The sequence below is a fragment of the Peromyscus maniculatus genome, chromosome 2, assembly GCF_049852395.1.
Source record: "Peromyscus maniculatus bairdii isolate BWxNUB_F1_BW_parent chromosome 2, HU_Pman_BW_mat_3.1, whole genome shotgun sequence".
In the NCBI taxonomy this organism is placed as follows: domain Eukaryota; kingdom Metazoa; phylum Chordata; class Mammalia; order Rodentia; family Cricetidae; genus Peromyscus; species Peromyscus maniculatus.
The window spans coordinates 63248997-63274348 of NC_134853.1; the positions used below are offsets into that span (position 1 = coordinate 63248997).

General features: G+C 34.6%; 1 pseudogene; it reads right to left on the reverse strand.

The window, feature by feature from the left end:
• Positions 1–16133: 16133 nt before the first annotated feature.
• LOC143271734 (immunoglobulin heavy variable 3-72 pseudogene) lies at positions 16134–16571 on the reverse strand (annotated as a pseudogene).
• Between the last annotated feature and the right edge of the window lie 8781 nt (positions 16572–25352).

Here is a 25352-nt window from a genome sequence, read left to right on the forward strand (position 1 = left end):
GCCTTAAACATGCTTCTAAAATGTTGACAAATAAATAATTCTTGACATATGTGTTGTGGACTTTGGCTACGACTCTGGTTTTGAACACTCTCCTAGCATGCAAGAGGCCCTGGGTTCATTCTCAAGCACTGCAGAGAATAAATGCTGAATGGATAACAAGAATTGAAACATGTATATTAAAATACAGGTTATGCTCTTATGCCATGAGTGCAGTGTAAAGTTATACTCCTGGTATTGTGGTAATATATTAGTAATTTTTATTCTCAACTCTCAATGTATTTTCTTGAAATGTCTCCCAACTATGGTTTTTGAATTGTTATAATCAGAACACAGGTTTCATGGGCCAGAAACCTGTTAATTTAATGTTTTTCTTTTATATTAGTAATTAATTATATAATTAAATTTTCTAAAACATGAAAGTTGTTTCATAATCACAGGTTTTAAATAAATTGTCCGTTCATGTTCTATTCCCTTGCCTTATTTTTTTTTTTTTTTTTTTTAGTTTTTCGAGACAGAATTTCTCTGTGTAGCTTTGCGCCTTTCCTGGGACTCACTCTGTAGCCCAGGCTGGCCTCGAACTCACAGAGATCCACCTGGCTCTGCCTCCCGAGTGCTGGGATTAAAGGTGTGCGCCACCACCGCCTGGCCCTTGCCTTATTTGTATCATGGAACTTTTTGTCTCTCATTTGAAAGTAATGAAAGTGAATAGAATTTTAACTGATAGATCATCATCTGTTTTCCTTGAAACAAGAACTATATACAACTAATTTTTGAATTTGCAGAAAAATTGTATCATAATTCCCAAAGTATGTGAGAAAGACTACAAATATAATGAATTAATGAGTGACTGGGTACATGAATGAATGAATGAGTAAATTCTCTGTACCTTGGTTCTAGACATCTCAGAAAATGACTTTTATGGGACAATGTCAATACTTCAATGAAAGGCTAATTTTATTTTTGTGGGTTAGTGTCTCAGATACCACATGCTAGTACCTTTAACTTGTTACATAGTGCAGGGCAGCCTTCAACTATTGAATCTCCTATTTCTGGCTCCTCATTTCATAGACTGCATGTGTTTAATACTTTGCCAGTAGGACTTCTTAAGTGCCTTATTATTTCTTAAATATAGATAGATATATATTATAAAACAGAGCTTTGCTCAGAAAAATATCATTGCCAACAGAGTACAAATATCAATGGTTTAAGAAAGAAAAAATATAATAGTAAATAATTTTCCAAGGCACAAATATTATTGTATAAAACTACTTGTTACTCATAAGTTTCACTTAACATTGGTAGAACTTTAGCCAAAATGTTCCACAGAGAAGGCTCTTCAGAATGGCCACTAAGGATAATTAATAATTGGAAGATATACTGTGTTTTTGTGGTTTTCTTCTTTGTTTGGAATGAATTATTCTTTTCATAAAATTGCAGATTTACTGCTCCAAAAGCATACAGTTAGGTAACATCCTATTACATTTGGAGCTCACCATCTCATGCCAGCAGCAGCACAAATCTTCTGATAGCTGGCTGTGAGATAGAGCTGGCAATCAGCCACCGTGAGCTAAGAGGCATAGTTGCAGATTCCTGCCACTGTACACAGTGGTGTCTGCAAGCCACAGAGTGCACTGTATGGTGGGTTTAGCTTTTGCTAGTAAAAAAAGAAAAAAGAAAAAAAAAAGACGTTTTTGGTATACACGGTTCTGAATGGTAGCATAGACCCATGACCCACTGCCTCCCAGTGTTGGCTGAGAGCATTGTTTCCCCCGAGCTGACAGTCAACATAGTTCTGCCATGTTGGAAAGCTGAGATGGGTGGAGCCAGCAGCCAAAGCTGCCTAGGAATGCTGCAGTATAAAGTAATAGATACACAATAAGACAGATTCAGATGGGGAAAACCCTGAGCAGTTTACAGTGTGTGCAAAAACGTATGTAGGCTTGGGAGAGAAAAAGGAATATAGACAGTTATATAAAGAAAGTTTTAAAAAGTAAAGTCTTTAAAGAGACAGAAAAGGTAATATGAAAATATAAGCCACATAAAGATGGATATTACACAGAAAGTCTGGGTTATATTGTGTTTGGGTTTTTTGACTGCAGAAAGACATATGATTGTAAAGTCTACTCAGTTAAACCAATGCATATATCTTAAAGATATCATGATTTCAAAACTTGGATCTAAGGATATGTTGCTTTGCAAAGGAGGCTCTGCTTTTGTTTCCACAGGAAGCAAGAGGCTATGGACTTGTTCCAAATTAAGATGGATCAGAGTTGATCGAGCCAGACCTCCTGAACCTTAATAGGTGGTACCTATCAACAAAGGTTATAGCTGATCTTCCTAGGACTTGACCATTATCTCGAATTTTCTCAGGATCCCCATAAGACTACCAGCACCCCCTATCAGCAGGAAGTAGCATAGAACACTACACTCACATTTCCAAAAACTGGATTATGGATGTGTGTCTTTGTTTAGGTTTTTGGTTACAAATTGCTATTTTTCATAGTCAATCTCTTTCTAAAAGAAGAAAGGGAGATATTATATAGAAATATAGGATATAAATATGATAGGATGAATGGGTAGATTATTGAATCTGCTTTTAAAGAGCAACAACTTGTTTAAAAATGTTTTACATTGCTATGAATTTTAGTTTTTTGATACAAATTTAAAGTTAATTTTATTATACTGCATATATATATATATATATATATATATATATATATATATATATTTCTACTCTTGTTTAAGGTATTATGTTTATGCATCTCATTTGAAATTGTTATGAATAATTAAGAAATACAGATTAATAATTAGTCTTCTAGGATAGTCAAACTCATACTCATTATAGTTAAGTTTTCTAGGTGTACACAGATATAATTCAATTAGGTTGGTAATCTTCAAATACTTCAGAGACCTACAGAATTTGACATTTAAAATGTTTTAAAAACTTAGACTTTTCTGAACAATTAGACACATCTGCAACTGGTAGCACCAAATACTTCAAGAAAGATGATGGTCATTGAATAAACACATGATAGAGTTTGCTTCCTTTGTAGCAAAAGTTAGCTACTGAGCAAAGATGTGCCCTCTTGCTTTGGCTGACTGACAGTATGTTGGATAAACTGGACATGCAGAACCCATAGGAAGGTGACCACTGAACTTTGCAAGTCAAGATGGTCCTTCAGGTTCCTGCATTGCAGAAGAAACTGCCAGATATTCTACAGGACATAGGGAAAAGTAACTGAGACACTAGGCCTACAAGCTGAAAAAAAATGCTCCAATGTTACAAAGGAACTTTGGGTGACTGTCTAAGCAGCCAGCTATCTCTATCATTCTAGATTTTTGGAAGTTGCTTACAATGCTCTTCCTGTTTATTTAGGTAATATTGTATCCTTCTGAGGTCTTTGATGTAGTTGAAGACTAGATAGATATAATTATAGTTTTCCTTAGTAATGATAAAAGATGAATTAGTTATGAAACTTTAGACTCACAAATATAGGATAGATAGAATATTTTCTTTAACTTTGCCAAATACAAATAGACTAGATATTATAATTGTAATTCTTTTATCATATGTAATTTTACTATGTTAAAGTTAAAACCTTCATTTTTGATTAGACAGAAAAGGGGTAGTGCTGTGGAATGTCATTCTGTATGCTGTGAATGTGTGTTGCTCTGATTGGTTGATAAATAAAATGCTGATTGGCCAGTAGGCAGGCAGGAAGTATAGTATGGGTGGGATAAGCACAGAAATAGAATTCTGGAAAGAGGAAGGACAGAGAGGTGTCACCAGCCAGACACAGAGGATTCAAGATGACAAGACAGAACTGAGAAAATGTACCAAGCCACATGGCTAAATATAGACAAGATTTATGGGTTAATTTAAGTGTAAGAGCTAGTCAGTAAGAAGTCTGAGCTAACAGCCGAGCAGTTGTAATTAATATAAGACTCCATGTGTTCATTTGTGTCTGACCAGCTGCGGACTGGGTGGGACACAGGAAAACTTCCAACTACAGATGGAAGGTTTTAGTACAAAACATTATTTTATAAACATGGTAAATATATTTATTCATAATAATCACTCAAATTTTCAAATACACATTTTACATTATTTATAATACAAATTATATAACCAGAAAACATTTACATCCAGGAAATAAATACTGAGTCAGAAGTAACATTACTATTAGCCCAACATTAATTGAGCCATACTACAGAGTGCAGTAAATAATAATTTGAAGGCACTGGAGAATCATTTTTGTTGCCACTATCATTCATGCTTGGACTGCGTTACTTGTAATAAATCCTGAATCTGAGAAGATCATGACCACAACAAGCAAATAACCTACTTAGATGTTTTAATTAGTTTTCCAAGCTATTGATTTACAGAAATGGTGGTAAAATGAGAGAGATCACATTGGCAAAAGTCTGTGTTTCCTTCTGGTGGTGGAAATAATTTTCTATCTCTGTGCTGCTATTTACTTGCTATGGAACTTGAGCAAGAAATGTGTCATGTTAAGCCTGTTCCATCATTGAAAGGTCATGATCATGAACCATTTTCTTTGTGAAAGTTGTTTTGAGAAATAATTTTCCCATATGGCTTTACTAATTTTTATGCATCCTTTTTTGACCTCTATTAACCTTTATTAAATTTCAGTTTACAAGCTGTCTTCTCACATGTTTTGACTACAATAAGGGTATACATTTAAAATTTATAATATTTTAGTTATAATTAAATAATATGTTATTAAATAGACAGTGTATTCCAGTGTCTTTGATGTAGGGCCCTCATCCAGCCCAGAAAATGCCAGGAAACACATTGAAACTGCACTGGAGTTTTTTTTTCCCTAATTTAACAATTTAGGATAAAAGAAACAATAGCATTTTAGGGGATGTTAAGTGATGCATGTCAGCACAGGCCTGCTGTGAAGTGTGGGGAAAGCAAGATTCTTTGGCATGCTTTGCATGGTGTAGTATTTCTGTTCCCTAGCAAAGGTGTGCAGATGACCAGCTTAAGGCTGGGAAAACCGTCAGTTCCTCCTAAGTTCTGCTCATGTAACTAAACAAAGCAAAAGTTTTCCTGTAGATGACGACATTTCATGGCCTTTGCAAAACCCACGTAAAAGAGATGTGATGTTCAAGAAATGTAGGTGGCCTGAATAATTTACCAGCTACATATAGTTCTATAAAATATTAAAGGGACCATAGGGTACAATGAGAGTTCACAGAGATTCAGGCTTGACATTGGTCTCTTGCTTGCACACTGGAGGATTGGTTGCAGTGATAGTTGTATGCTATGCTGGTGAGACAATAATTACAGTGGAGCTAATAATGGCTTTAATAAAAGAAAACCAGCTAACTCACATCCAGACCCTTTAAAAAGGAAAGAAGCTTAAGCAATTTAAACTTTCTCTGAAATACTGAGTCAGATGTAACATTCACATTAGTCTAACATTAATTGAACCACTATACAAACTGCAGCGAACAAAACTGGAAAGTAGCTGAAAGCATTAGAGAGTTATTGCTTTTTCTATTACCATTTATGCTTGGACTGTGTTATTTGTAATAAATCCTGAGTCTGGGCAGATCATACTCATAACAACACCATTTTGAATTACATCCTATTCTGGGTACTTTTAAATAAATTTATTATGAATAAAAATTGTTTGTCCAGCTACATATTTTCTGTAAAACTATTATGATCTTAATAATCCCTTTACAAAATGAAAAACAATAAACCAGGTACATCACATGCTGGGTTATGCAGACATGGTTTCAAAACATAATACATTGGCACACTGAACCCATTTTATAATCTGGAAGCTCACTGTTAGTGGCATGCATTGTATTGCAGATACCCATACATGCAGAGAGTCTTAAGTAAAGACCCACATTTTATCTCATTACAACTTTTTGCCTCAGACACTGATAACAGGCCATGAAATGAAGCAATGTATTTATCCTTTTCACTTATTTTACATGTAAAGATCAAGACAACAGAATGTTTGTATCCATAAATGATGTTAATTTTAAAAATACCTTAATTAAACAAAAGCATCATAATATTTACTGTTTCTCCTCTAATTAAAATAACTTGAGACTGGGTCACAGTATGCAACAATAGCTGCCCTAGAACATTCCATGTAGACCATGGCCTTGAACTTAGAGAAATGTACCTGCCTCTAACCCCTAAGTCCTGGGATTAAGGGCCTGAGCCCCTAAACATGACCCCTAATTCTTCATTATGTTAAGTAACTTCCTTTGTTTTGATTTCTTAATATTATGGACTGGGTCCTCCCTCCTAAGTGATTAAAAAATGTGGGAAGAAGTGGGAACAATGAGTCTAATTTCCACAAGGGAGACTTTCTTCTGTAAGATTGATATTTAAATAAGTTAATTAGTGTTAAATCTCACTGAATAGTAGCTGTGTATATCTTTGTGTCACTTAAGGAACTCAACTGTGTGCCTAAAACTACAGAATGTCAGTTGCCATTATCTGTCAAGCATTCTATGACAAAACCAATAGTTTGATGAAGTAACAATGAAATTCATATGGACACTTAAAGTGTTTTACAGTTTTGAATTGTTTTCACAAATACAATTCCATCTATACTTTTCACCATATTTAGGGTGCTCTTGCTATTAATTTTGATGATTTTATCCTTAATTTTATATTTATAGGTCGTTTTTTTCATGACCTTTGTGAATAATTTTTTTTCTTTAATTTTCTGCCTTTTCTTATGTGATCTGTTTCTCTAGTCCTCCCTTTTGGACATTTACTGTTCATTTAAATTACTCTTCCTCCATGAGGAATACTGTATCAAATTAGCATCCCCACATATGATACATTCTTCAGCATGTTCTTATCTTAGAACAGACTGTAGATAAGAATATTATATTTATATAAGTTAAATTCTGGACCTATTCATTTTTTTGAAGATGGTAAGACATTAAGCTCTTAGATTTCAATAAAATTCTTCAAAAATTTTTCATGCAAAACCATTATTGCTCATCAAGAAGCACTCATATTTTGTTTTAATATTTATTTTACATCTTAGATCTATAACCCAGATCAAGGGATATCACCATTTTTCTAATATATATATATATATATATATATATATATATATATATATATATAATATTTATATTTCTATTATATATATATATAAAGAATAGGTTTGTGTTCATCCATTAGCTCTGAACATTTTACTATTTCATGTTTTTGTGGCAGAATTGGTATCTTTCATAACCTTTCTACACTGGTTTAGAGTTCCACACAATTTGTAATTATTTTAGATCAGCAAATTTTTTATTTTTCTTAATTTATGAAATATCTTCACTGTTCTGTTGATTTACAGAAACACTTTTCTTCCAACAATTTTCATTGTACTTACGAATGTTTTTGTATTACTTCTAATAGCTATTATGATCAGGGATAAGGTAGGGATTCCTGTACTCCGATATCTGTAAAAAGACATCACTAGTAGGATGTATATTGTATTTACCAACATAAAAATAATCAGATTAAAAATTGCTAGTGAGCACAATAATTCCTATAATATAGGGGCAGGTTTTAGATTTCATAAAAAGTATAAACAGAGAAATTATGTAACTGTTCAGTCTTTCATAAATGAGTAGAATTCAAATAAGCAGAGAGAACGAGGTAGGATATCCTAGCCCTATTTCAAAGAGGAAAAGGTTTAAAATCATCTTGAAATCTGTTCCCTGAGAAAGCAGATCTGAATTTAATATACAGATTACCTAGTAATATCCATATTGTAAATTCAGTTTGATATTTTAATCTAATTTGTCATAGTGAATTTAAACATCATATCTTGTATGTTAATAGCACTTAATTTTCATAACCCTGTTCTATATGATTCATGAAATGCTTCTCTGTTGAATATAAAGTGAACTTGAACATTTATACCATCAATATTGAGTAATTATTAATATCTTAATGTATCAATATAAAATTATAATTTTGTGATCCATTATTAATCTGTGAATTAAATTATCCACCATAAAAGGGTTCACTAGTATTGAGGTTGTACATTAATAGGAGGTTTCCACACAGAAGATTCTCACAGAGACAGTAAGTTCTGAAGCTGGGCTTCAGTATTCACCATACAATACATCCCCAAGTCATAAGATAATAGGGCTGATATTTGCCTTTATGCGAAATTTAATCTCCCACTGAGGAAACAGTGGTCTATGGAAGTTTGTGTAACTTGTTTAAACTCAGATTTATTGAGATTTTGAATTGTATCAAGCTTACAGGTCATAGCATAAATGAAAATGAAAGCCGAGTGTCAAGAATTAGACCTTTTCTGAGTCACTTTATAAGTGAAAGTATAAATTAAAAACAGAGAACTACTTTAGTACATCAAAAGGCTTTAAAACATTAACGTGTTCAGCCCTCAACTTTGTTCAAAGTACTCTTTACAAATGAGAATTAAAACAAGATAATTATGAGGCTTGTAGTGAGAGCAAATGCTCATGGAAATCAAGAAAAAAGTAGACCTGTGAGTCGATTGCTGAGGACAGCACTCATTTTGGATCGATTTTAAAAGTTTAGTACCGTTGCACATCCTTTTCTTTGATATAGTCAGAACTTTCAGTCACGGTCAATTGCTACCACAGATTCAATTATCGCCAGCTCCATTTTCATTTCTTCTTTTCACTGTTGAGAAGAAAGTCTAGCTGTCAAGCTGACCTGTCCTGTTCTTGACCAGCAGGAACTGGCCTCTCAAGATTATTAAACCCATCTTTCATTTATAAATATCTCAAATATGACTTTCAACCTAAAAGAAGGATTTGTATCCTGTACTTCATCCCTGGCACAGGAGTGATTTCCACACAGGTACATACTGAATTCTCATAAAGATTTGAGTGGATGCTAATATTCACATATGCCTTCACTTTTATAAATCAATCTTCTTTCTTTCATCAATGCATATGGGTGACATTTCAAAGCTTTGTGTAAACTATAAACCAGGATTTAAACTTTAGGCTTTGTAAATGATTTATGGATCATAAGGCAGAGTAACTGTAGAGGGTTTCAAGTGGGGCCGGATTTGTACAGTTCAGGATAAACAGGTGCAATTGCTCCCTCATAGATTGGTTTCATTGCTTTAACCTTTAAAAAGTCATTTTGTAATATTTCAACATGCTTTTTTGCTTGAGGAAAAATTTTAATCATGTTACTAGGTCATAACATTCAAAATATACTTTCCCTCGTGTGATTTATAATATTGTGCATACCTATAATGTGTGATTTATTAGAGAAGATAGAATATTTTATGCAAGTTGTACAATTTCTTTCCTAAATCTTGAATGAGCAAACAAATTGATTTTTGAGAATAGACAAGTTGCCAATAACATCTTCCTGACATTTTCAAAGGCATCACTCACCTTCCATCTCAAGCTGTCACTCTAATAGCCCTTTTAACCTCATGTGGAGATTACTAGAGAAGTCTCGAGTATCATTTTTTTCAGTTTGATTTTATTCCAACTTTCCCACTTGTTGTTATCACTGTTGTTACCTTTACCATCAAAAAATCATTTTACATTGAAGTATTTCGCATAATGGAAAATTACAACAGATTAAGAATGTGTGATAATAGTCTTATTTTCTTGTTAATGACACTATGCATTAGCATCAAAATTCTGTTAAGTGAAAGGCTAAGGTCAAAATCTGCTAATGGCACCTTGATGACTGAGTACATGCCTGCTCAGGATATCTCATGGCAATATATGTAACTCTGCATCACTTCTGGCCTCTTTCCCATTTTTTAAAGGATACTAGGAAGCAATCACCGGTGCTTTCTGCAAAAGACTTTATAGAACCCTAATTGCCTCCAAAGGTGTCTGCCTTTAACTGCTATCATGAGATGAAAATTCCACCTTAACATTTGATAAGAGGGATGATGTTTTAACATGTGGAAGCTTGGAGAACACACTGAAGTCACATAAGTCACATCTAAACCACTGCACTTCTTTTGAGCTACTGTCTTCTATTACTTTTCTTTGTGATCACTTTCACACTGGGATGAGAAAGACTCTAGCAGGATTTGCTGGTTATGACAAATTGCTAAAAATTTCATACAAATGTCTATAAATAATTAAATTGTTCTTGAACTATTCCAAATTTCAAGTTACTGTTAACACTAAACACTGTATCACAATAGATAATTCAAAAATTTTGCTAAGTCTTCTTTGGAAGTATAATTAAAAACATAAATTCTTAAAGTGAGCAGATAAAAGGCTTTTATATATTGACTGCTCTACAGCCTTAAGAAACAGCGTCTTATCTCCACAGATCCATTCCCAGAGTCCCCAGAAGGAGCTGTAACCTGTCCACTCTAAGGTGTTAGAACAGCAGAGCCACTGAACTGCAGAATAGGAAGATAATATGCTGCTTTAAGCAGCTTGTTTTTGGGGAATTGTCATGGCAGAACAGAGGTAGAAAACTGGCATAGCTAGCCCAGTGAAAATTTCAGAATAATGCTCAGTTTTTCTGGGAGTTAGATGAATAGCATATCGAAAATTTTGCATAATAGTAAAATGTGTTTAAATTGTAAAGTAATGATGCAAAAATATGTAAATGGAAGCTGGCAATGAATGAAATAGAAAAAAAAAAGATGCAGGCTCACTCAGTGAGCTTGGATTTTTTAGCCTGATGCTTTAAATGCTGGAGTGAGATGGTCAGCTCTTCACTAAATAAGCACTGAAACTGGCTTCTAGAGTCCATGTAGATATATTGGGAAGAGCAATGCTAAGGTAAGAGATGCCAACTAAAACTCTTGCATAATCCAGATAAGAACAGTGTGCCCTTGCTCCAAGTAATAGATAAAAGTAAAGGGCAGCAGAAGATTTAGTAACTATAATTGAAACTCTATCTGGGCATAGGCTTTCAAAATGAATGACTGACCCACACTGATCCCTGCATTTCTTGTTTGACTGAATTAGCATGGAAAAGCTTAGGGAACACACTGAAATCACATCCAAACCACAACAGGAGAAGCATTATCTTTTGAGCCACTGTGTTCCACACATTACTGGAATACACACTAGTGTCAGTTGTCAATGTTTAGTTGGAGACTAAACACTAAACCTCAAGAAATGGAACGTATCTGAGACAGACCAACAGGGACAACTGTCAATGTCTCTTCAGTGGTTGCTGAGTTAGCAGCTTCCTTGAGAGTGGGTGCAATTAAGTTGGAGGTAATTGCAGGAGAATGAGCACACTGTATGTGGAAAAGAGACAGAAGAGAGTTGGCTATATGATATTTGAATTCATAAATTCAATTACTTATATATTTTCAGCTCTATCTCTTACTTTTGTTTTAATTTAAATGTTTTACTAAAATAGAATTACCTTATTTCTCACCTCCCCTTTCATTTCCTCCTGCCAACACTTTGCATGCTCCAATTCCTCTGAAATACATGGGCTGCTTTTCTTTCCTTTAACTGTTTTACATACACACATATATGTTACATGCATATGATGTATAAATATGTAAATGCATATATACAACCTCCTGAGGCCATTCAACGTTTATTGAATATATGTGATTTCAAGGCTGACTATTTAGTATTGGTTAGACACCGAGTTTTATAACAATCGATTTCACTGATACTGAATATGGCACCAAAATTCAGAGATATCATGTCTAAAATGAGAAAAGAGAGTTGCACTATAGTTCAATGAGTAAATGGTGAGGAATATAAAAGATAACACCCTCCATCTAAAAGTTGTGTGGGTGGAGATGGTCATATTAAGCAAAGTACACAATAGTCAGAAAGACAAATATCTCACATTTTCCCTGCCAGGCCTAATCTAGATTTAAAGAAGAAATAAGCACATGAAAATAGCAGAGGAATTTCTATGAAGAGGACCAGCATTAGGGGACAGGGGACATAAAAGAGGATAATGGAGGCTGAATACAACAAATTGTACTCTGTACACACATAAATATATTACAGAAATAGTCCTGCCAAAAAGGCCCATGGTTTAAAGCAATGGATGTATGTGTTAGTTATTTTTCTGTTGCTCTGATAAAACATATGACCAAGACAATTTATAGGAGAACAATTTTATTAGAACTTATTATTCCAGAGAGATAAGAGTTCAAAATGGCTGGGGAAGAACAGGCAGGGTGGTCGGCAGGACAGCTGTAATAACAAGCAGAGTGCCCCCATCTTGAGCTGCAATCACAGAGTAGAGAAAGCAACTGGAAATAGTTTCTTAAAGCCCACCTTTAGTGACATGATTCCTTTAAGAAGGCCACACCTCCTAACCCTCTACAAATGATGCCAAGCATTCAATTACACAAACCTATGACAAAGATTTTCAATCAAAACACCAAAATGTTCTTACAGAAAATCTCAGTTCAATTCCCAGTATCATTTGGCTCCTATACCACTGAATTCCCATCTCCAGGGAATGGGATGCCCTACTCTAGCGTCCATGAGTACCCCACACACATGTAAATGGATGCACCCATACAAACACACAGGCACAGCCAAACATCCAAACATACACACACACACACACACACACACACACACACACACACACACACATGAATAAAAATAAAAATAAATATTCAAAAGTTCAAGTGAAGCCCATTATTTGTACAATAAACATATACACAGACAAAAGCCATAGTATAGTTTGTAACTAGTAAAAAATGAAGAGGAAAGATATTGTCCAGCTTGAAATAGTGACCTACATAATGAAGCAGTCATGTTACCACTAAGTGAAATAAATATTATTCAAACAAATTATTACTTTCAATGCAGGTAGGTGACTTTGCCCAACATAATTTAGATATACTTGTGTCAAAGGTATTTTGAAGGATAGTTCTATCTTACATCTTTATATAGAATTCTATGAGCAGGTAACAATACAAGGGTTAAAGGGGTTTGATTGGGATCTATAGTTTGGGAAACATCCTTGTGAGACATTTGATCCTTTTGTGAGGTATAAAAGCCACATGTGGTTAATAGAGATTCTCTTTTAATGTACCATAAGATATGCTGGTTTGACTATATTTAGTGGTTAATCTATTTTGAGCCATCAAATTTGAATATTCATTAAAACATGTCAACAAGATAAATTGCAAATAGATAAGAAGTCAATTTGAAGGAATGTTAATAAACAGCTGACACTGGTTAAAAAATAACACAATAAAATATATTAAATTAAGCATAGCTACAATTCAAATTATTACTAAGAATTTTAACATTACTTCTTAAGTTACTTCTATGTTCCACAAGTCGCTTCAGAAGTAATGTATGTAATCTTAACCACTTAGGTTTCTATTCTTGCTTGGAATCGGTATTAATATCTATAGTACATGATGCCTTTAGGAAAAATTTTTTATCATTACAGGCTCCCTTTATGCAGGAAACACTCAGGTTTATGCCTCTCTATTTGATAATTTAGTGTTGGCAGCAGATGATGTGATTTTGTGTCTATCTACAGTGAATAATCGAATGTCAAAAATGTTTTAAATTAAATTCTGACAAAGATGAAATGGTTAGTGGGGAATCTAAATGTTTGCTGAGTTCTTTGTCTTCTTTTCAAGGCCTCTTAATGATTGCAAGCTTATATTTGCTGTTGCAAAAAAGAGTCTGTGTACCATTTAGGATTCTATGGAGGAGCTCCAGCTCCTTCACATCTGTTCTGTTTTCTTTCAACAGCTTTAGTGTGTTGTAAGTGCAAAGTAAAGGAGCATCAGTGAAAGCTTCTGGCAGGATGGAATAATTAGTATGAAGTACATTTTATTTCTGTTATGTTAACAGTTAGACATAGAAATCTGGGCTGAGCAGTGACTCTAAACTGCTTTATGTATAGCAGATTTTAAAATCATAGACCTTTGATATATTACAAAGTTAATTAAGTACACAAAAAAATGTATGCAGTAGTCTTGTATGTCATCAGCCCATATAACTTCTCTTATAATTAGATTCGGTATAGAGCATAGTGGGTTAAATGAAGGGGAATAAAATGTTTGTTGAGACAGATATTGGTTTAAAAATAAGACATAAATTATTGATTAAGATGGAGATGGGTTTAAATTGCAATTCTATTACTAGATGCTTATGTGATCCTAGGCAAGTTATGAAGCAATGAGCATTTATTTTCTTCTTCATAATTTAGGAAATTCATCATGTGTAGTAATTTAACTGATAAATATTTACTGTATTGTATTATATGATGATTTTGATCTCTGCATAGAATATAAAATAGGATACAAAACAGAGTCATCAATCATGATATATCATAACTTCTAGTGGTTATAATAGGCCAGTATGTGAAATACATTGCATAATAAACAGTTAGAGATTGCATAAAATAAATCATTGAGGTGAATTACTGGGTGTACACCATGTAGACATGCAGAATTATCAGATGATGCATATATACAAGACTGTATTCATTCTCATAATCACAGCCAGGTCTCCATATCCACTGTCTAGTCACTAATAGTAATGGAACAGTAAAATTTCCCTTTTCCTTTTTAACTGTTGGTCTAAATGATCTTGGAATAGTAGCTCAAACTTCTTATTTTTCACAAAGCTAGATTTAATGCTTCTGTTAAACTAGAACTTAAATTATAATATAAAAGAAGGTTATGGTCTTTTTATTTATGAAAACAAATTTTTCATATCACATATTCTAGTTATTGTGTTCCCTGCCCCAAATCCCCCTGCTCCTCCTCCTGTCTCCTCCTTCCCAATTCCATGCCCTTTCTCTCTCTCTCTTTAGACAACAACCAAACAGGAAAACAACACATAATTAACAAAAAAGTAATAATACTAAAAATATACACAAATTTACAAAACCGAATAGTCTTCTTAATTAATGAAATATAAGGAAAGTTATGCCTGTGATATAAGAAATGTGATTGCAACAAAAAATCTCAAATATTTGTAACAACAAATATAATCATACTACTAATTTTACTTTTTGAAGACAAGAATTTTCAAGAAATATGTTTGACTCTTTGCTCTTTATCTGCTTCTACTAAAATCATCTCTCTAATTAAGTTTAGGCTACTTTGACTGAAAGTGCCTCTGTGATCTTTACCACAGTATATTTGGTGTTGGTATATAGAAAGCTTACTGAATTTTATAACTTGATTTTGTTTATAGCTACTTTGCTGAAATTGTTAATCATTTCTAAAAGTTTTTCTTTGCATCTCTTGTGTGAAATATCACATTATCTCTTCCTATTTGTATTCCTTAAGTTTACTTCTTTCTTAATTCTATAGCTAGTACACTGAAGAGTAAATTGAAAAGAAACTGATAGTAGACATCCTTGACTCTATCCTGATATCAATGACATGACTTCAACTTTTTGTTCATTTATGATGATATTGGCTGCAGCTTTGTCACATGGATTCTTTCATATGTTGGGGATATATAGCCTCCAGTCTTCCTTTAGGACATTTTTTCATAAAAACATGTTGGAATTTTTTCAAAGACTTTTCATGCATCTAATGAGATGATCATGTGATTTTTGTCTTTAAGCCCATTTTTATGATTTATTACATTTATTTACATGTATATTGAATCATCCTTATATCTCTGTGATAAAGCCAATTTGATTCTAGTGGATAATCTTGACATGTGCTATATTCAGTTTGTGAGTATTTTATTGAAATAACCTGAATCCAGAGAGAAACATTCCATGTTCTCTTTCATATGTAGATTCTAGTTTTGACACTAGATATGTGTATTCGAATTATAGTAACTAGAGAAGGCAGAAAATTACTAGGCAGTAATGACAGGTCAAGGAAATGTGGGTAGAATTCAGATAATGTGAAGGGGAAAGATATATAAAATAAGAAGTCCTAAATAAAGTGAGTCATATAAGGAAAAGGCATAGTAAACACAGAGGGCATAACTGGTACTTATTTTTTTTTTTTACTTGAAAAGAAAACTTCTGTTTTTAATATTTTCTATTCTTGTCTCCAGGATTTTCCTTTTGCCAAATAGAAATTTACACCCACATTACAGTTTCTCATAGTTCAGCCATTCTGTACAGTTGCCACTTTCCAATGCAGAGGTTTCTGTGGTAGATACAGCCTTATATGTTCCAGAGAACTTTCCTGAGAAAATCAGTATATGGAAAAATAATACATCCTGGCCTTTTTATCTGGCCCTGAGCGCCCCCTGTTGGTGCTGAGGCCCCTGCAAGGAGGTTTCTGTCTATGCTCACACTCAAGTCCTCTCACTGTGTCTCTTGCACAGTAGTAAGTGGCAGTGTCCTCAGCTTTCAGGCTGTTCATTTGCAAGTAGAGGTTGTTTTTGGAATCATCTCTGGAGATGGTGAACCGGCCCTTCACGGACGCACTGTATTCTATTGTGTAACTATTAGCTTTGTTTCTACTCAGTGCAATCCACTCCAGCCCCTTCCCTGGAGCCTGGCGGATCCAGTGCATATGATAGTCACTGAAGGTGAATCCAGAGGATGCAAGGGAGAGTTTCAGGGAACCCCCGGGCTGTACCAATCCTCCTTCAGACTCCACCAGCTGCACTTCACATTGGATATCCATTCAGTGGGCCTGATCCAGTTGGGGGCCCCTCAGCCTTTGGTTCATAGATCCTGTGCTTCCATTCATTTGGTTATTTGTTCCTGTGCTTTATCCAACCTTGGCTTCAACAATTCTCACTCATATAAACCCTCTTCTTAGCGCAGACACTGAGAGAAACAATCAATCAATGGGACCTCTTGAAACTGAGAAGCTTTTGTAGAGCAAAGGATACGGTCAACAAGGCAAAGCGACAGCCTACATAATGGGAAAAGATCTTCACCAATCCCACATGTGACAGAGGACTGATATCCAGAATATATATGGAACTCAAGAAATTAGACATCAAAACGACCAACAGTCCAATTGAGAAATGGGCTTTAGAACTAAACAGAGAATTCTCAACAGTGGTACTTATTATATAATGTGTGTGTGTGTGTGTGTGTGTGTGTGTGTGTGTGTGTGTGTGTGTGTTTGTGTGTGTGTATTGAGAGTTAGACAGAGGCAGAGGGAGAGAAAGAGAGTTTAAATGACATCATTCTATTACAGGTTACAATGCTTCTCCTATGTTGTATACAGCATTGAATAAAAAGCACAGTGCTATTATGTGTTACCTACCTTTTTGGAGTTGAATATAACTGGGTTCTGGTGAACACTCTTCAAACATCACAAGCTCTTGTCATTGTTTTCAGTTACCCTGCAGAACTTGATGGTAAGTCCCTATTGCTGAGGATACCACATACCTGAGACATGAAGAAATCAAGTGGACTTGGAAGTTTCCTTCCTACTCAGAAGCCTTCATAGGGCTGTGAGGAGAGAGAAATCATCAAGAGTCTTACCCAACTGTGAAATCTCCAAGCTAAAATATTAACCTAACTGACAAGATATGGCCACTGATACAATAATGGCATGAATGTAATGAGAACAACCTGTTTTTTCTAATTTAGTGATTCTCAACTTCCTAATGCTGGAAGCCTTTAATACAATTCTTCATGTTGTGATGATCTCCCAATCATAAAATTCTTTTTGTTGCTACTTCATAACTGTAGTTTTGCTATTGTTATGAATAGCATTATAAATATCTGTGTTTTCTGATGGTGTCAGGCAACCCTGAGAAAGAGTCAAGATAGTGACCCATATTTTGAGAACCATTGTTCAAATTGGACAAGAAAGAATTCTCCACAAGACAGAATTCATGGCTGGAACTATTTACTGTGCCTGAAACACATGGCTGGTAGGACTAGAGAAACAGATACTATTATTCTGATAAACTGACATAGCTCTAGAAAAACTAATTTAAAATAAACAACAATAGACAGCTAATGTGAGTTTCTCATGTATTCTGTGCTTGTATTTGTTAGCCTCAGATGTTGTCTCTTCTCAAAAATATTCCTGTGAGATGTTCAGTCTAAGGAAGACCTAGTCAGAGTTCTAAGGATAGACATTCAGTGTCCATTAAGGACCAATATGGACACAGAATTAGAAGCCATCATTAGGTAAACAGTATGATTAGGGTTCAGATAACTGTAGGGTGATGACCTTTAGTATAATAGCTGGATGCAAATAATTTTTCATTAAAAGTCTCATTGAAGCTAGAGCTTCTAAACTGTGAACTCTGATGTTAAAGTTACAGAAGGTACAAAGCTTTATAATCACACCATTAGTGTGGGTGCTTCAACAACACAGATCCATCTATCTATGGCTTTATTATTTTCAGAAAAGTCACAAAAATTACAAACAACTTCTAGAGAACATGAAGGCAAGCATCAGCCTTCAGTATGGAAGACAGACAAATGGATGGGACAAATTAATGGTAATCTACAGTCATTTTCTATGAGCCATCTGAATTCTTCTTCTTAGGATGTTGCTGTCACAAGGCCACTCTAATGTCTTCATGAACTATGAAATATAAATGACTCAACAAGGTACAAGTGACTCATGACATTATCAACCACAGGGAGATGGCTAGGCTTGCAAACCTTTTTACTGAGTGGGCCTTAAGTTAAATTAGACAACTATTGGTTACCCTCAAGATGATCATGTGATTATTGCACACTATTGTGTGTATTTTGACAGACCAGTTGTTGTAGATTTTGAGCTTTACAGCTGGGTAAGACTATTAGTTATTTTTTCTCACTTGGCAGCTTGCATAACACCTTCAGATACCATGGAAAATGATTAAATGTTATTCTTTTTAACATTCTAAAAATGCCATAGCATTTAAAATTTAATAAGTAAGCTAAAAGTAGATCTACCATATGGATTAACTACATCTTGGCATGTATCCTAATGACTCAATATCCCTACAAATATACTTCATCAGTCATGTTCACTCCTATTCTAATCTCAATAATGTAGGCCTAGAAACCACTGAAATAGTCTTTTACAGATAAGTAGGTAGTGAGAATGTAGCACATATACACAAAGGAATTCCACTTAGCTGAAATGTTAATATAAAAGTAGGATAATTTCAGATAAAAGAGACTGCAAATTAGTGTAACCATTCTGGAAACCAGTCTGAAAAGTTCTAAAATATCTAGAACTAGATTCATCATATCACCTAGTTACATAACAACTGGGCATTCATCTAAAGTTCTTTGTATTATATTACAGAGATAATAGGGCATTCATATTTATTGTTGATCAACTTAAATAGTCAGAAAATGGAAACAACCAAGTTGTTTATCAGTTGATGAATGGTGATACTTGATGTGGTTTTTTTTTAAACAATGGAGTATTTATAAAACTAGAGATACAAAATCCAAATATTCTATCTCATAAGTATATTCTACTTATATTTTTCGTATATTTAACCTGAAATACATGTATGACCTGAACCCGCAGGAATAACAGTCCCAAATGTCAAGATGTCAAGTGAAAGATTTGAAAAAGAGAAAGAAGAATTAAGCAAAAGCTGATACCACAAAGTTTAGCATAAATTGAACACTTAAAGCCAGGAAAGTCCATTAAGAACTGCAATAACATATATAGCATTTTAGGACGATAAACAAACAAGGTCAGTAGAAAGCTAAGACAGAAAATGTTGGCAAAGAGAACACAGAGTGCTGCCTTCACTGGGTCAAGTTCAGAGCAATGGTTAAACCTTTTCTAATCTGAATGTAAATGTCTGTAATTGGTTGACATTTGGCTGAAATCAGTGTGTGCAGAAAGTGCAGCTTCTTAGTCTTGGCTGTTGACATTATATGCAAAAACTATACATTGGGGCTTTCTCATTTAAGATGACTGCACTCAAAGTCAGCTCCACTACAGAGATATCCTACTGTGAAAAGCTAACATGTTACCCCCTCCTTCATGCTGTATATAGGTGCTCTATATAACAAATGTTCTGAGTTTCTGGGATGCCACTGTTTTGTCTCCATCACATCATACTGCTTCTCTGATCCCAGAATTTTTGTATATGCACTTAATTTCTCTATTCCTAAGTGTCCTAGCAACATCAAACTCTACAAAGTCGCTAAACTCTACAAAGATGGCAAAGCAGGGCAGGTTGCTTGGGTAGAAAAAAAGCAGTAGTATCATCCATGTGGACTCTGAATGTTACCATTATGACCCTTTGTAAGTTATGCCTATTGGTGTCAGAGTGGCATGATAGTTATGAGGATAACTAATAATTTTCTTATGGGCTATGAGGCCTAACTCACAGGAAGAATTTTATGCCTGATTCTGTGAACCTAATCAAAAATTCATGACTGGAATTAATATAGTTTATAGGGGAGAAACTATTAATTTTATAAGTGATTCTTCTGTCAAATTGCATTCCAAATATGTATGTTAATAACCAGAGATTTACTCTGCTTTCAGACTTTGGCCAGCGAAGTTTTTTTCTGCAGAGATTAGTGGTTAATACAAAGACACATAACTGATCAAAGCACTGAGTACAAATAACATTGAGAAGTCAGGTGTAGAAGAGTCACACATATCAGCCTTCCACCATCCAAGGCACAGTAAGCTTCAATGTAACAGAGGATGGAGGGAAGAGCTATGAGATGCTGACTTTTAAAGGTGACATAGTGGCTACATGTATCAATCAACAGTGGTTATGATTAACTGAACAAGACCAGCAAAGCATCAAGCCATTCAAGATTCTAGTACAGATGTGGGATGAACACACAGGCCCCTCCCTATGGGAACATTCATTGATAGTTGATGACTGAAGAGAAAGGGAAACTCTCTCTCTCTTTTGGATATGTAGCTACTGAGAATTTGCTCATTCTCCAATGGGTATATACATTGAGTGGTTCAATCTTTTCCTCAGCGAAATAATGTGTTTTTTTTTTTACTTTTTTTAATTAAGTGTGTTCTTTGTTATATTCATACATGAATCCATTTAGTTCTGATTATTCTTTGCCCCATACACTCCTTTGTCTTCTTCCTGTCCATACTCACCCTTCTCTCTTCCTTAAAAGCCCCCTTTTCTTTTGAGTTTGTTTATATGGTGTATTACATTGACGGACTTTCATATGTTAAACCACCCTTGCATCCTTGGTATGAAGCCTACTTGATCATGGTGGATAATTGTTTTGATGTGTTCTTGGAGTCTGCTTGCCAGTATTTTATTGAGTATTTTTGCATCAATGTTCATGAGGGAGATCGGTTTGTAGTTCTCTTTCTTTGTTGTATTCATGTTTGGTTTAGGAATCAGGGTAATTGTAGCCTCATAGAAGGAGTTTGGTAATGTTCCTTCAGTTTCTATTATGTGGAACAATTTAAAGAGTTTTGGTATTAACTCTTCCTTGAAGATCCGGTAGAATTCTGCGCTGAAACCATCTGGTCCTGGGCTTTTTTTGGTTGGGAGACTTTTATTGACTGATTCTATTTCCTTAGGGGTTATTCGACTATTTACATAGTTTATCTGGTCTTGATTTAACTTAGGTATGTAGTACCTATCCAGAATATTATCCATTTCTTTGGATTTTCCAGTTTTGTGGAGTAGAGGTTTTTGAAGTATGACCTGATGATTCTCTGGATTTCCTCAATGTCTGTTGTTATGTCCCCCTTTTCATTTCTGATTTTGTTGATTTGGATTTTCTTTCTGTGTCTTTTGGTTAGTTTGGATAAGGGCTTGTCTATCTTGTTGATTTTCTCAAAGAACCAACTCTTTGTTTCATTATTTTTTTGTATTGTTCTCTTTGTTTGTATTTTATTGATTTCAGCTCTCACTTTGATAATTTCCTGGCATCTATTCTTCCTGGGAGACTTTGCTTCTTCTTTTTCTAGAGCTTTCAGATGTATTGTTAAGTCACTAGTATGAGATTTCTCCAACTTCTTTATGTGGGCATTTAGTGCTATGAATTTCCCTCTTAGCACTGCTTTCATGGTGTCCCATAAGTTGGGGTATGTGGTGTTTCATTTTCATTGATCTCTAGGAAGTCTTTAATTTCTTTCTTCCAATGAAGTTTCACTGGGGGTACAAACCACTCTTAAGTACAGACCTCATGCCCAGGTGTTTACGTCCAATACAAAATAAACTCAGTTGGCTCTAAGGACTATTTTTGCCTTATAATATTTTATCAGGGCAATTTTTTAACCTTATAGGTCTTTTGCATATATACTATTTATAAGTGGTTATTTTATAAGTGGTTGTAGGTTCCATGGGGCTGGGCAGGACTGGAAAAAACTTCAGCTACAAGAGAGTGTAGACTAGATGAGAGAGAATGTAGGGAGGTATTTGGAGGAGTTGGAGAGGGTAAAACCTAATTAGCTGTAGTGTATGTATAAAATCTATTTTTAATAAAAGAAAAATAAAAGAATAATAATGTGTACCATAATATGGAAAGATCCTAAAAAGTTACACTCTCTGAAAAGCGCTAGCCATAAAATATCATGTATGCTACAGATGCATGGGTAAGTATGAATTATAGACTTTGCATTCATAGACTTCCTTATGTAGGACATAGAGCCAGTAATTAAATTAGTTGAATTTTGGAGGTAGATGTTGGGGCTAAGATTCAATAGTATCAGTATAGCTGTTCTTTTTTAGATGATAGAAATGTTTTTCAATTGGCTGTTGTGATGACCTTACATGTATGTGAATATATATGTAAGTTGGAATTGCAAGTTTTGCTTTGGTGTATCATATCATATATGAAGCAGCTTAATAAACTTGCAGTGACCATGTGTCATATAGAAATAGCAGTAGAATTTCTTAATTGCTAAAAAAAATTATAAATTCATGAAATCCTACCTTAAACATCAGTATACCTTTTCAAGTGTTTGCATCATTGAGTTTGCTTCATTCCTGTTATGTCTCTTATAGTTTGGACTTATAATATTTCCCAGAGTCTCCTGTTTGTAGACTTAATTCTCAGCCATAGAGAGGTGTGAAAACTTTATGAAGTGAGTCTTAGTAGAAAGAAATTAGGTCATTGAAGGTCATCCTTGGCCTTGAGGGGAATATTTGAGATCATTACTTCTTTTCTTGTTTTAATTCCTGGCCATCACTTAACACATATCCCACACACCATTCCTAGTGTAAACATGTGTTTTATGTATGGCATTCCTAAAGCATGAGCCCAGAAGTGTTTCTGTTTTCTATTGATTCTCTCAGATATTTTCAACTGCAATGAAAAGCAGAATACTTTGGGAAATCTGTAGGAAGAAGTCAGGTTGTTGACAATCCAACCTCAAATGATATGGGAGAGCCAATGGCATTGGATTGTCTCATAAGTGTGGATAAACAGGCTGAAGAAAGCCAGCAATTCTAGAAGCATTGATGAGCCACCCCAAGGATGGTACAGAAGACCTTAATACTGATAGAAATGGAGTGTAAAGGTGATACTCTCGAAATTTCGGATGAAAAGGATGACAACTAAGTATTTAATAGAGACTCCCCATGTTACAGGCTGATAATCTTGTAGATATTCAATGTCCATGCCCTAAGACTTTTATGTTTTTCAATTTAAACATGATGCATTACTTGATTTGTGGAGTAAATCACAAAACACCACCACATTCAGGTAGTGGAATGAATCGTAATGACTATCACTGGCCATTTTTCTTTTCTTCTCTTTTCTTTTCTGTTTTGTTTGTTTGTTTTGTATTTTTAGTGACTTATTTGTTCAATTTATTCATTTATTTTACATTTGCTGTTTCCCCTCCCTCCTCTCCTCCCAGTCCTATCCCACACACCCTTTCTTCCCACCCAACAAATCAGTCCTCCATTTCTGTTTAGGAAAGGACAGGTCTCCCTTGAGTATCAGCAAAACATGGCACCTAATATTGTGGTAAGACTAAGCACCTCCCAATGTATTAAGGCTGAACAAGGAGACCCAGTATCAACAGGAGGGTTCCAAAATCCTTCACTGCCTTTCTTAAAGTGGATTTAATGTATGAATCAGGAGTGCAGAGGAAGAGTGCAGAAAATTTTGGAATATTTGCAGCTTGATCAAAAAGGAGTGTTAGAGGTCCTGTCAAAGAGAATGCATTTGTTTACAAGATTAGACTGATTTAAAAGAAGGAAGGTCTTTGCAAAAGGAGCATAGAAATGATATACTAATGTTGTTAGAAGAGTCAAGACTGCTGTGGGCTGTCCTGTATGCTGTGAATATACATTGCTATGATTGATTGATAAATAAAACACTGATTGGACAGAAATCAGGCAGGAAGGATAGTGTAGGCAGAACAAGGAGAGAGGAGAATGCAGGGTGGCAGAAGGCTAAGTGAGAGAGACACTGTGAGCCACCACAAAAAGAGGCATGATGTAAGATACTGGTAAGCCACAAGCCATGTGGCAACATAGATTAATAGAAATGGGTTAATATAAGATATAAGAACAGATAGCAAGAAGCCTGCCACAGCCATGCAGCTTATAAGTAATATAAACATCTGTGTGTTTATTTGAGTCTGAGTGGCTGCCAGCCCAGGTGGGACTGAAGATAGCTCCAGCTACACAATAACTCAACATACAGGGAAATGGGACATTCAAATTTACTTCAAATCTTTCAGTTCACAGGTTTTTAGAAAGAATCTTAAAGATGCTATGGCTATCCAGAAGAGTATTAGTTATCATCTGCTGAGGATTTATGTTTGTCAGCAAGGCACTTGGAGGCCATTGAAACATGATTCAATAGCCTCTGTATTGTTCATGCTGGTTATAAAACTTGACCTACTAATACAATACTGATTTTGTAGTCTAATAGCTCTGATGTTGGACAGCTTTTATTAGAAGTCAATGGAAGTCAATTTCAATGATAATTTCTCAGATATGTTTTTTGTTTGTTTTGATACACATTAATGTGAGGTTTATGACTTCTCCTAAATGCTTTACATCTTTCTTTCAATTGCTCCATTTTTCTCACATGCTATTGCTTCCCGTTATTTTAATTAAGAGCTGAAAATTTTGTATTTTGTCAAGATATTCCTTATTCCTCTTAATTCACTTTCTGTGCTATTGCTTTATATTTATTATATTATTGTTACTGATTCATTATTGTTCATTCAGTATTGTAATAAATGTTAATTACAAATTTTCACATTATACTTTCCAGTTTTCAGATACTTTTATTTCATTATCTCTTATATTTCAACTTTATTATTGGTTTCATTTTCTTTGAGAGTGTTTAGTTGTGATTTTTTAAAGTCATTCCAGAATCTTGCAGAAATGTAGGTTGGTGATGACTGATTATTTTATGTTGGTTATTGTTAATTTAATACTATGTTTATGTGTTTCTACAAATTTTTCATGTAATCATGTTCAATATACATAAAAAACTGAGAAAACTATAATCATTTTGCCTTTCTTCAGGAAGGAGAATTAAAAGGCTTTCAATGTCTTGTGGTAGTAGA